The sequence below is a fragment of the Notolepis coatsorum genome, assembly GCF_963971535.1.
Source record: "Notolepis coatsorum genome assembly, chromosome: 2".
NCBI classification, from domain to species: Eukaryota; Metazoa; Chordata; class Actinopteri; order Aulopiformes; family Paralepididae; genus Notolepis; species Notolepis coatsorum.
The window spans coordinates 162,344,049-162,356,548 of record NC_140166.1 but is presented as its reverse complement, the minus strand read 5'-3'; the positions used below and the strand labels follow the sequence as shown (position 1 = coordinate 162,356,548).

General features: G+C 45.0%; 1 pseudogene across 1 annotated transcript in view; it reads right to left on the bottom strand.

Annotated features, from left to right (window-relative positions):
* The window catches only part of LOC311223593 (adenylate cyclase type 1-like), a 181,023-nt pseudogene that overhangs the window by 53,490 nt on the left and 115,033 nt on the right, over positions 1 to 12,500 (bottom strand). Inside the window, exon 8 of the transcript in view lies at positions 5,115 to 5,232. The product of the transcript in view is annotated as an adenylate cyclase type 1-like (transcript). The remainder of the gene's footprint in view (positions 1 to 5,114; positions 5,233 to 12,500) is intronic.

The following is a 12,500-nucleotide window of genomic DNA, read 5'->3' as shown; positions in this document are numbered from 1 at the left end:
ACTTTCCCTTCCTGTCAGTCCCCGTCCAATGTGTTCCTGCCCCAGAGCTGATAATGACTCTGAATTCAACCTGTCACCTTGGGGGGTGGGTTGGGGTGGGGGATAAGGGGTAGGGGTGAGGAGTAGGGGATGAGGGGTAGGGGGTGAGGAGTAGGGGATGAGGGGTAGGGGGTGAGGAGTAGGAGTGAGGAGTAGGGGGTGAGGAGTAGGGGATGAGGGGTAGGGGGTGAGGAGGGAGTAGGGGGTGAGGAGTAGGGGGTGAGGAGTGAGTAGGGGGTGAGGAGTAGGGGATGAGGGGTAGGGGGTGAGGAGTAGGAGTGAGGAGTAGGGGGTGAGGAGTAGGAGTGAGGAGTAGGGGTGAGGAGGGAGTAGGGGGTGAGGAGTAGGAGTGAGGAGTAGGGGGTGAGGAGTAGGGGGTGAGGAGGGAGTAGGGGGTGAGGAGTAGGGGGTGAGGAGGGAGTAGGGGGTGAGGAGTACGGGGTGAGGAGGGAGTAGGGGGTGAGGAGTAGGGGGTGAGGAGGGAGTAGGGGGTGAGGAGTAGGGGGTGAGGAGGGAGTAGGGGGTGAGGAGTAGGGGGTGAGGAGTAGGAGTGAGGAGTAGGGGGTGAATAATAGGGGGTGAGGAGGGAGTAGGAGGTGAGGAGTAGGAGTGAGGAGTAGGGGGTGAGGAGGGAGTAGGGGGTGAGGAGTAGGGTGTGAGGAGTAGGGGGTGAGGAGTAGAGGGTGAGGAGTAGGGGGTGAGGAGTAGGGGGTGAGGAGTAAGGGGTGAGGAGGGAGTAGGGGGTGAGGAGTAGGGGGTGAGGAGTAGGGGGTGAGGAGTAGGGGGTGAGGAGTAGGGGGTGTGGAGTAGGGGGTGAGGAGTAGGGGGTGAGGAGTAGGGGGTGAGGAGGGAGTAGGGGGTGAGGAGTAGGGGGTGAGGAGTAGGGGGTGAGGAGGGAGTAGGGGGTGAGGAGTAGGGGGTGAGGAGTAGGGGGTGAGGAGTAGGAGTGAGGAGTAGGGGGTGAGGAGTAGGGGGTGAGGAGTAGGAGTGAGGAGTAGGGGGTGAGGAGTAGGGGGTGAGGAGGGAGTAGGGGGTGAGGAGTAGGGGGTGAGGAGGGAGTAGGGGGTGAGGAGGGAGTAGGGGGTGAGGAGTAGGGGGTGAAGAGTAGGGGGTGAGGAGGGAGTAGCGGGTGAGGAGTAGGGCGTGAGGAGTAGGTGGTGTGGAGTAGGGGGTGAGGAGGGAGTAGGGGGATCTGTACGGCTGGCAGGCAATGGGGGAAAGTAAGTGTAAAGTACTGTACTTAAGTAAATTTTCGAGCTACTTGTACTTTTATGTGAGTATTTTCATTTTAGGGACATTTATACTTTATTCCACTACATTTCAAGGAAAATATTATACTTTTTACTCCAGTAGAAGTTATCTGAACCCATCAGTTACTAGTTACTTTGAAGAAAAGGATTTTGCATAGAAAACATAATATATACAAAATTAAAAATGTATGATGATTATAATTTGAAGCCTGTCAACTTCAAGAGGACGTAATCAGAGCTGTAACGGTCCCAGACAGGACAATGTGAACAGTCTCCTGCCTCCCTCTAGTGGGCACCGCCAGATGGTGCAGGCCATCATAGAACTGTGGTTAGGTATAATTAATATTATGTCCTCGTTCATATTGTCGTGGGCCATCCCTGCCTTTGTTTGATGTCGTCCCCCTGTCTGGTTGTTGTGTGTGTTATTGCCTTTTGTGTCCTGGTTTGATTATTCCATGTGTGGTCTGATTTTGTATTCTATGTTGTTGCCTGGCTGTGCCAGGTGTGGCTCATCATCATTAGTCTGTGTATATTAGTGTGTTCTGTCCTCACTTCCTTTGTGGCGTCATACCTCCATTTCCCCTATTCCTGTCGACGCCGTCCTTACCATGTAGTGTTGTTCTTGTCTAAGTAAGTGTTTGATAGTATTCTGTTTTGTTGCCTTTTATTTCCGTGTTCACAGTTTGTTGTTCCTTAGTGCCAGCTCGGCTGCGCCTGTTTTGTTCTTTTGTAACGTGCCTTTGTTTACCGGCTTGCTCTGCAAATACAATTCATTATTCACTACTCCCTCGTCTCTGCCTCCTCTCTCGTTATCATTGTCCTGCAATATTGGGTTCTACTCTCCTTCCCTCACTACCCCCAATCCTAACAGAATGATGCCACCATTACAGAACCCAGCGTACAGACTAAAAGGGATGATGCGTATTATACTTAGTACTTATACTTACTTATGGCTACCTACGCCCCAGCTAAATGTTTTTTTTTGCTGCAGATGATTCAGTCCGTGGTGGATCAGAGTCCGGACCAGGAGGCAGAGATGAGGGTGGTGGCCGACCAGGTCGGAGTCCTCATGGGGAGGTATTGTTGCTTTCCACCCTCCACCTAGACCCACTCCAGTTCGCCTACCAGCCCCGACTGGGGGTAGAGGATGCTGTCATCTACCTGCTGAACCGAGCCTACCCTCACCTAGACAAGCCGGGGAGCACTGTGAGAGTCATGTTCTTTGACTTCTCCAGTGCTTTTGATACCATAAGGCCTGGGCTGCTGGGTGAGAAGTTGGAGGCGATGCAGGTAGAGGCCCCCCTGGTGTCCTGGGTTGTTGACTATCTGAGGGGCAGACCACAGTACGTGCGCCTACGGAGCTGTGTGTCAGACAGACTGGTCAGCAACACCGGGGCCCCGCAGGGGACAGTCCTCTCTCCCTTCCTCTTCACTGTCTACACCAACGACTTCCACTATTGGTCAGAGTCCTGCAACCTTCAGAAGTTTTCTGATGACTCTGCAATAGTGGGAAGGACGGTGACGAGAGGGAATACCGGGAACTGTTAGTGGACTTCATCACATGGTGCGATAAAAACCACCTGCAGCTAAATGTGGCGAAGACCAAGGAACTGGTTGTGGAGCTGGGGAGGAGGAGGAGTGCACCAGTGACCCCCGTTTCCATCAAGGGAGTTGATGTGGACATGGTTGAGGTGTACAAAAACCTCGGTGTGCACATCGACAACAAACTGAATGGGTCAAAACACGCAGAGACATTGTACAAGAAGAGCCAGAGCCGACTCTACTTCCTCAGAAGGCTGAGATCCTTCAATGTCTGTACAAGGATGTTGAGGATGTTCTATGAGTCAGTGGTGGCGGGCGCCTTCTTGTACGCTGTGACTTGCTGGGGCAGCGGACTGACAGCAGGGGACACAAACAGGCTGGATAAGCTGGTCAGGAAGGCCAGTAGTGTGGTTGGGGTGGAGCTGGACTCCCTAGCGAGGGTGGCGGAGAGGAGGAGCCTTGCTAAGCTCCAGGCCATCAGGGAAAACCCCTCCCACCCACTATACACAGACTTGGCGGACAGGAGGAGCAGGTTCAGTGCCAGGCTCACACTACCTGAATGCAGCACTGAACGGCACAGGAAGTCCTTCATTCCAACAGCCATCAGACTATACAATGCATCACTGTGCCTCACTGCATCACTGAGCACAGAGTGGCAGTTACCATCTTCCTGGACTTAGTTTGAAACAGCACTGTGCAATATTACACCTACTGTAGACCTCAGTATATTTTTACTGTATTTATTTACTGTATATTTTATTCCATTTTTATTCTATTTTACTCTACTCTTATCTTAGGCAACTTGATTTGATTTGTTTTATTATTCTTATTCGTGACCTGTTCTGTCTAAATGTTTAAATGTTGAGCGATTTGCAGTGTCAAATTTCCCACGGGATAATAAAAGTATTTCTATTCTATTCTATTCTATTCCACAGCTAGTCCTGCCCCGTCTGCTAGCACAGTCCCTGCAGCTAACCAGGCCTCCCCAGCTAGCACAGTCCATGCAGCTAACCAGGCCTCCACTGCTAGCCTAGCCCCTGCAGCTTGCAGAGCTAGCAAGGCTCGGAGGACTAGCGTGGCTATTGTAGCTAGCCAGGCCTCCACAGCTGGCCCGGCATTCGCTGCCAGCCTGGTTCCGGTCGGTGTAGCCCCGGCTGTCACCGCTCCCCCTCCGGCCCCTACGGCCTACGCCACACCTCGTCGCCGGGACCAGGCGACTGTACTTATGCTGTGTGATGAAACTAATCTAATCTAATCTAAAAATCTTTTAGCTACAAAGAGCATCAGATGATCCTGATGATGTCTATTTTCTTAACCTCCTGAACTGATTCATTTGGTACAGTACACTTGCTGCATACAAATTGATAGCAAATTGGGTCCTAAAAACTAGGGATGTCCGATATTATCGGCCTACCGATATTATCGGCCGATATCGGCATTAAAATGAGATATCGGAAAATATCGGTATTGGTTTTCAAAAAAATATATATTTTTTCTTTTTTACATTTCTATTACCTTTATTTACCCAGGCAAGCAAGTAAGAACAAATTCTGATTTTATTTATTGTCAAAAGTATGCATAATGTGTTAATTCCACAACAAGAGATATGTAATGTTAATGACCTGAAATTCTAAAAAAATAATTGGGGGGGGGGGGGGGACCCTGCATATATCGGTATCGGTTGATATCGGTTGCTATCGGTATCGGAAATTAAGAGCTGGACAATATCGGTATATCGGTATCGGTAAAAAAGCCAATATCGAGCATCCCTACTAAAAACCTAACCAAAAGAAAAAGGATTTCAGAGATGAAAAAGCCTACAGGTAAAAAGGCTTGTTTTGCACGACGCAGTGTTGTGAATTATAATATTAAAACTACAGTTTTCACTCTGCTATTTTTTTGGTCGGGATAATTTCAGTTTCTGTGGTCCCTATAAAACCATGCCTATGCTTTGGTAGGGTTCCTAATCCCTATATAAAACCATATATAGCACGCACACACGCACACACACACACACACACACACACACACACACACACACACACACACACACACACACACACACACACACACATAAACACACACACACACACACACACACATACACACACACACACACACACACACACACACACACACACACACACACACACACACACACACACACACACACACACACACACACACACACACACACACACACACACACACACACACACACACACACACACACACACACACACACACACACACACACACACACACACACACACACACACTTACCACGCATGTCTGTGTGATAGAGAAGGTGAGCAGTACCAGGAAGACACAGAGGATGGTTCTGATGTGGATGGTAAGGCACGCTGGATGGCACTAAAACAGAGAAACAGGAGAGGCATCTCTGGCTATGAAGACATACTTTAAGATTCAATACAACAGTATGAATATATAACAGAACCCAGAGGAGATCATAAATCCTGCTTTCAAGGCAGGGCAGAATCACTGTTGCAGTCACAAATAAAGAAAATCCACGACCACACTATAATAATACGAATACTACTACAATAATAACAATAACAATAATAATAATTTCGGTTTCCTTTATAGTAATTTCATTATTTTATATATTTGTATATTAATACTTTGTGTTGGAGCGGAAATGTCGCTATTATCATATCAGGAATAGTCTCTCATGTCTTTCAAATGTCTCTACAAGACGTCAGATCTGTATACGTAACGTATAAGTAACGTATGATGTATGACATAATATTATATCGTGCAAGTTAGGATACCTTGTGTATACTGCACCTTGTGTATACTTGTTACTTTTACTCTTACTCATATTCAGATTCAAATTCTTTATTGCCTATATTTATTGTAGTAACGTATAATATAACCGATAAGGCATGCAGACCCTCATCTGCACTTTTGTTTACAATATTATTAATTATTAAGAGTTCAAACCTCTGGAACTCTATTACAGTAGCACTCAGAGTTTCAGAGATTCTTCCTGTTGTGGAAGAAAAGTCTAAATTCCAAACTCAATTATGCATAATATAAATTTAATTTCTATATAAAAAGCAGTAAATGGCATTGTTTTGACCCTTGGTAAGAGTGTATGTTATTATTTGGCAATTAAAAGGTGAGGTTAGCTTTCAAAAATATAATTTATTCAAATATAATTTATTTCCAAAATGATAAACAAAATGTGAAACATTAATAACAAAGGGCATGTATGAAAAAGTGCTATACAAATAAAGTTATTATTTTGAGTTTCATATACTATTGAAACAAGGATTTTCTTAGCTTTCTAAAGACATCACATCATCTTATAGCCAAAATAAACAAGACATGTCACTGAACTGTGTAAAGAAAAGTGTCCCAGTTTTGTAGCCTTTTTTACTTTACATGCCTATATTAAACATTTAATGTTTTCAGAACTGTGCAAAAAAAGAAAAACAAATATCAATTGTCCCATTTCACTTGTTATATTTCCACATTTTAGTGTTCTTCAGTTATTATTTTTTTTCATTCAGTGTGAGAAATTCAGTCTCTGTTGAGCTTTAACAAGTCCATCAAAGTCAGTTTGCATGTCTGAGGTGGAGATGCGAAGCACAGCTGCCAGATGTTCATCAGTAAGAGAGGATCTGTACCTGGATTTGGTAAACATCATGACTGAGAATGTCTGTTCACATATGTAGGTGGATCCAAAGAGAACCAACATCTTCTGAGCATGTCTCCTCATGTTTGGAAAGTTCTCCTCCTTGAGAACAGAGGAGAACTCTAGCAGTGATGCTGACTTAAAGTGCTCTTTCATTAGTGAATCAGACTGCAGGTCAATGAGTTCAAGCTGAACATCAGTGGGTGCACTATCAACACTACAGGTAAAGGGAGAGTGTTACGAAGGATCAGATTAAACCGAATATATATATTTATTACTTGATATATATTGTATAGTATTTGTATATCGTCTGATATCCCTTGTGTATTCTTTGTACATATACACGGAATATCCCTTTTACCTAGTACAGACCATAATATTTAGTTCTCCTATTGGACAGCGATCCCCTAGGCGCCACGGCCATACCCCCAATGTCTAGTTCAAAGTCACCGCCAAGACATGCCTGGACATGCCCGGTTCTGCGCAAGAACACGAGACAGAAATAAGGCTGGTACTAGTTTGTTCACCTAACGTATAAATACGGCGCAGGTGAATACAGAAGTATGTTACCCAATAAGTTGAAGCCTCACACCACGATACAACGTGCTGTGAAGTGGGCTCGTTTTGCCCCAAAATAGAGCCTTGAGACCGCGTGCGAATTGATAGCTGAAGTGTCAGAGTTTAACGCTGTACCGTCGAGTTCGACCTATTCTATTATTCAGTAATAGTCTATTTATGTATAGTGTATCGTGCGGCTACCGTTCTACAGTGACCAGCATTACCAACGCTTCCTCGTACCTAGCTAGTGTGCTTATCCAGGCTGGGCGGCTTAACCTGGTGCCGTCATCCGAGGAGCCCTAGACGAGGACCGTGTGGATATGTACACTGGATAACCTACCCGACGACTACAGAGCCCTTTTCGGCTGGATTATATTTGCTTTGGTCCTGTATCTGATGGAGCGGAGAATCGTCTACACCCACAACTGTGTGGGATTTACCCTGTGAGGAGCATCGTCGAGCCCGCCTCTAGGACGCCTGAGGCTGGCTAGCTTTCCTCCATGCTGCACTGCATACCGGAGAATAGCTGTTGTTCGTCTGCGGATCAAGAGATTATTGCACTGTCTCCTGTACCTGGAGTCTCCTTATTCCTCGTTGACCCAGACTTTCGTTACCGACAAATCCTCCCCCCTGCTGGCCTACAACCGGAGGGACCCTACTAGTATCTCCCGCTGCCCTACTAGTGTACCATAGATATAATTCCTATGATACAGGTGGTATTCATTATCTCCTGCGTAATATTCTAATGGACTTACGCTCTTGACCTATTCATGCACATTCTTCGCCTTACAAGCGCGACTCTAATTCTCAAGTAATGTAAGATAATCTTCGTGCTGCTAATAAATATTATTCTAACCCATATTTGTTGTGGAACCATGTCATTGTGGAGGTGTTCATCTCATATACCTGTGTACTGTATGGCCAGTAGTAATGTACATAAGACAGTAGTGGTTTAATGATACCATACTTATTCAATACAGTCAGGGAATTGTACCCCTCAGTTACAGAGAGGAAACCAGCTGCATTTCATCCTCAACCTTTTTGAAATCTTGAAAACACCTTGAAAATTCATCATGCAGTGCTCCTAACATGGATGAGTACCTGTGCCGGTGATCAGCTGATGGTTTGACTTCTTTCAGGGTTTTCATGTGTTCGAGATTGTTGCTGCCTAGTTGCCTTGAAATTAATTGCAAATAAAAAAAATTTAATCTACCTACCTCAGTTGTGAAAAAAAACCACACTCAACAGTTTTCGGCTTGCCATTGCCCTGACTGCTTTGTTGTTGAATCAAGTCAAATCCTAGGTAAGCGTATATTGTGCGTGTGAACGTTGACATGAAAAAAAAATGTAAAAAAAATATATATATATATTTATTTATTTATTTATATTATCATGTAATCTTTCGCGGGCCGGTCAGAATCATTCCGCGATCCGGCCCGTACAATGCCCAGGTCTGGTCTAATACCAACTCTGTGTGTATCTGGGTCTATAATCATTGTTTTGGTTGGTAACCATGCATTTTTTATGTAATCAAAGCCAAATAATTGTATTCTTATGAAACAAGTCATCATGTTTTCTCATTTTCCAGATGGTACCCTTTCTGTGAGTCTGTGAGTAAATTATTATTAAGAAAACCGGGATAGCACTAAAGGCAGAAGGAAAGCATAGGGGGGTGTGATTGAAAAGGGTGAGTGTGTAATTGAAGTACCTGTTTATCTATCTCAATGGTATTTGAAATGCATCATTAGCCAGGAGTGGAAATAGGATGAGTGTATTTCATCGTGCAGTTTATTACGGCGCGGACCCATTAGTGGAGACTATAACGCAGAGGGGATAATATGACAATCCAACGGCTGCACCAAAATCATGGTGCATAATTTAACTCTGTTAAAGGTACGTTTAAAAACTTTGTTAAACGTGTATAGGGCAGCTTGCACTCGTAAACGGCTCACTAGAATATGTTTTTGACAACTTTTAGCCGAGAAATAGGATAAAGCAAGCAAAATGTCAAAGTCAAGGTCAGGCACAGGTATTAAAGGCTAATGAATACAAATATGTATTCAGCTGTTGTTCTTTTGTTTTTGATCTCACTGGTTTGGGGAGATCTGATAGCAAGGAGAAACGTAAAGGTATCCAACAGAGGCTTCGACGACTAGTTAAAGTGGTGCTAGTGAGCACAGCAGGGAAAATAGTGTCCCCAAAAATATTTATCCTGAACAGGAGTGATGACACTTGAGCACGAGCACGCCACGATCACGCTATGAGCATGGAACGATCACGGTACGATCACAACACGAGCATGCCACGATCACGCTACGAGCATGCCACGAACACGCTACGAGCACGCAACGATCACGCTACGAGCACGCCACGATCACACTACGAGCACGCAACGATCACGCTACGAGCACGCCACGATCATGCTACGAGCACGCCACGATCACGCTACAGGCACACAATGATCACGCCACGAGCACGCCACGTTCACACCACGAGCACGCTACGATCACGCTACTAGCACACCACGAGTACACCACGAGTACACCACGAGCACGCCACGAGCACACCACGATCACGCTACTAGCACACCACGAGTACACCACGAGCATGCCACGAGCACGCCACGATCACGCCACGATCACACCAGGAGCACGCCACGAGTACAACACGAGTACAACACAAGTACAACACGAGTACAACATGAGTACAACACGAGAACAACACAAGTACAACACGAGTACAACACGAGTACAACATGAGTACAACACGATCACACCACGATCACACCACGAGCACGCTACGAGTACATTTACATTTTTCATTTAGTCATTTAGCTGACGCTTTTATCCAAAGCAACTTACATGTTCTGTACGACAAGCCATCAGGAAGGGCACAACTCTATCAGCTGAGTAACAATGTTCAACACAAGTACAACACGAGTACAACACGAGTACAACACGATCACAACACGATCACACCACGAGCACGCTACGAGTACAACACAAGTACAACACGAGTACAACACGATCACAACACGAGCACGCTACGAGTACAACACAAGTACAACACGAGTACAACACAAGTACAACACGATCACAACACGATCACACCACGAGCACGCTACGCGTACAAGACAAGTACAACACGAGTACAACACGATCACAACACGAGTACAACACAAGTACAACAAGTGATCACACAACACAATCACAACAATAAGTACACCACAAGTACAACACGAGTACAACACGAGTACAACACGAGTACAACAAGAGTACAACATGAGTACAACACGAGTACAACATGAGTACAACACGAGTACAACACGAGTACAACACGAGTACAACATGAGTATAACACGAGTACAACATGAGTACAACATGAGTACAACACAAGTACAACATGAGTATAACACGAGTACAACATGAGTACAACACGAGTACAACACGAGTACACCACGAGTACAACACGAGTACAACACGAGTACAACACGAGTACAGCATGAGTACACCACGAGTACAACACGAGTACAACACGAGTACAACACGAGTACAACACGAGTACAACATGAGTACAACACGAGTACAACACGAGTACAACACGAGTACAACACGAGTACAACATGAGTACAACACGAGTACAACACGAGTACAACATGAGTACACCACGAGTACAACACGAGTACACCACGAGTACAACACGAGTACAACACGAGTACAACACAAGTCAAGTCAAGTCAAGTCAAGAGTTTTAATTGTCACGGCATACAGGTATACAATGAAATGCGGCTGGTCTTGCCCGCGACGATGTGCAATACAGTGGTACAACATATAATAGAATCCAATAAAAACAACAGTGCAATAAACAGGTAACATGGTACAAGTACAACACGAGTACAACACGAGTACACCACGAGTACAACACGAGTACAACACGAGTACAACACGAGTACAACATGAGTACAACATGAGTACAACATGAGTACAACATGAGTACAACATGAGTACACCACGAGTACAACACGAGTACAACATGAGTACAACACAAGTACAACATGAGTACAACACGAGTACACCACGAGTACAACACGAGTACAACACGAGTACACCACGAGTACAACACGAGTACAACACGAGTACAACACGAGTACAACATGAGTACAACATGAGTACAACACGAGTACACCACGAGTACAACACGAGTACAACACGAGTACAACACGAGTACAACATGAGTACAACACGAGTACAACACAAGTACAACACGAGTACACCACGAGTACACCACGAGTACAACATGAGTACAACATGAGTACAACACGGGTACAACACGAGTACACAAAGCTGAGAGTGAAACAAAAAACTGCTGGACTGCTAGACCTGGCATTCTGTGCAACAATGAGAACAGCACCACTCATACCTCTGGTTGATGGTCTCTAACTACACAGCCTCCAGACCCCTACGCTCTGATCTAGATGGTACAGTCCGGTCTCTAACTACACAGCCTCCAGACCCCTACGCTCTGATCTAGATGGTACAGTCCGGTCTCTAACTACACAGCCTCCAGACCCCTACACTCTGATCTAGATGGTACAGTCTGGTCTCTAACTACGCAGCCTCCAGACCCCTACGCTCTGATCTAGATGGTACAGTCTGGTCTCTAACTACGCAGCCTCCAGACCCCTACGCTCTATTCTAGATGGTACAGTCCGGGGTCTAACCTCCCCTGAGTGCCTGAGACCATCAAAACAAAGCAGGCTGTGCTCTGTCCCAGTCCTGGTCATGTGATGGTGGAATGAACTTCACACCAAAATCAGGACAACTGAAACCCGCTCAATCTCCAGCCGCAGACTAAAAACACACCAATTCAAACTATATAAAGACGGTTTGATTTTTTATAAATAAAAATACAATATATATTCTTTCTGAAGCACTTGAGTTTGTCACTGTTAGATGAACAGTGACACTTATTGTGACTGCAGGGAGTATATCTCTCTGCTGGCGTCACTGTACCCAAGTCACTTTGGATAAAGAGCTGCTAAATGACTAATGCAAATATGATGTGACGCAAAGATTCTATGGATGTTCCGTCATTGACTAAAAACACAGATCTGCAATCAATATCTGAAATAGTAATTACTGTCTTTTACTATTATGTACTATGCTACTATATCTATACTACTATCTACTATGTACTATGCTACTATGTTTATACTACTATCTTGCACTCTTCCTACTATACTAATATGTCTTTACTACTATGCACTCAACACGGCAGCACCCAAGTTTCAGCACTATTTGATGAACATTGTTACTCAGCTGTAAGAGTTGTACCCTTCCTACTAACTTGTCATACAGAACTTGTAAGTTGCTTTGGATAAAAGCGTCAGCTAAATGACAAAATGTAAATGTAAATGTACTATCTATTATGTGCTATGCTAATATGTCTAT